General features: G+C 42.5%; 1 pseudogene; it reads left to right on the top strand.

Moving 5' to 3' along the window:
• The first annotated feature begins 556 nt into the window (after positions 1 to 556).
• Positions 557 to 1,025, top strand: LOC132529329 (large ribosomal subunit protein uL23-like; annotated as a pseudogene).
• Positions 1,026 to 1,453: the final 428 nt, after the last annotated feature.

The following is a 1,453-nucleotide window of genomic DNA, read 5'->3' as shown; positions in this document are numbered from 1 at the left end:
AAAAGGACAGATGGGAGACACTGTAGATGGCTTTGTGGGCCATACAGCCTCTGTTAAAACTGCTCTGCCTCTTTGTAGCACAAAGGCCATCACAGACAATACCTAAACGAATGGGCATGGCTGTGTTCCAATAAGTGATTATTTACAAAAACAAGGTGTAGGCCATATTTGGCCTGCAGGCCATAGTTTGCTGACTCCTGACCAGAAGGACCCCTGGAATTCCTGTTGTTAGAGGATCATTTGTTTGGCCTATACTTAGCAGAGTCTTATTAAAATGTACACATAGGCAGTAAACCAAAACTTAAAAGGTGGCATTGTTTGTAGCCTTACATTGTACCTGATTGTCTTGAAGAAGCTATATTATAATGGGTTTGACATTCCTGATCAAGAGGCTAAAGTTAACCTTTTATAAAAATGATGGGCCTCCTATTTAATCAATTATTAACTCTTTAACTGCCCAGTTTAAAATTTTCTAGACTAGATAAGCATCAATTTAACAGGACAATATTGAAAATGCTCTTATCAATTTTATTTAGGATACTACTAGCTTTTCAAGATGGTGCCGAAAGTGAGGCAGGAAACCCCTGTCCCTCCCAAAGCTGAAGCCAAAGCAAACACTTTGAAGGCCAAGAGAACAGTGCTGAAAGGTGTCTTTAGCCACACAAAAAATGATCCACACCTCATCTACCTCCTGACAGCCCAAGGTACTGCAGCTTGAAGGCAGTCCAAATATCCTTGGAAGAGCACCCCTAGGAGAAACAAGCTTGACCGCTACACCACTGTTAGGTTCCCTCTGACCACCACATCAGCCTTGAAGAAGACAGAAGACGACACACTGTGTTCTTTGTGGGTGTCAAGGCCAACAAGCACCAGATCAACCAGGCTGTGAAGAAGCTCTGTGACACTGACGTGGCCAAGGTCACACCCTGATCAGGCCTGATGGAAAGAAGGCATATGTTCGACTGGCTCATGACTTTGGATGTTGCCAACAAATGGGATCATCTCAACTGAGTCCAGCTGGCTAATTCTAAATATATCTACATCTATATCTATAGATAGATATAGATATATAATATAGATATATAAATATAGATACATATATATATATTCACCATGAAAAAAGATATCTCTAGAGAAAGTTATGATTGAGTCGTTGATTGACTCGCTGATAAGGGTACTTGAGATACATTATCTCCCATCATCACGATAGCTTCCAATGTGCCTTACCAAGGGGAACACTGAGGCTCAGAGAGGTAAGTAATTTTCTAAGATCATCCAACTGATACAGAGAGATGTGCCTAGCTTCGAAGCTTCTATTCTCATACCACCGCCCCTGGCTAGAAGAAGGAAGGGCATGGGCAGAGATTTTGGTGGAAAACTAGAGGCTGGCCAGGAGAGGAGGCCACTGGGCTCTGGACCTAGAGGGGTAGGCTTATGTGGTCAAGAGTATGAG

This window comes from Lagenorhynchus albirostris, chromosome 11 (genome assembly GCF_949774975.1).
Source record: "Lagenorhynchus albirostris chromosome 11, mLagAlb1.1, whole genome shotgun sequence".
In the NCBI taxonomy this organism is placed as follows: Eukaryota; Metazoa; Chordata; class Mammalia; order Artiodactyla; family Delphinidae; genus Lagenorhynchus; species Lagenorhynchus albirostris.
Note: the sequence above shows the minus strand (reverse complement) of the source record. Positions and strands in the feature narration are given on the sequence as shown.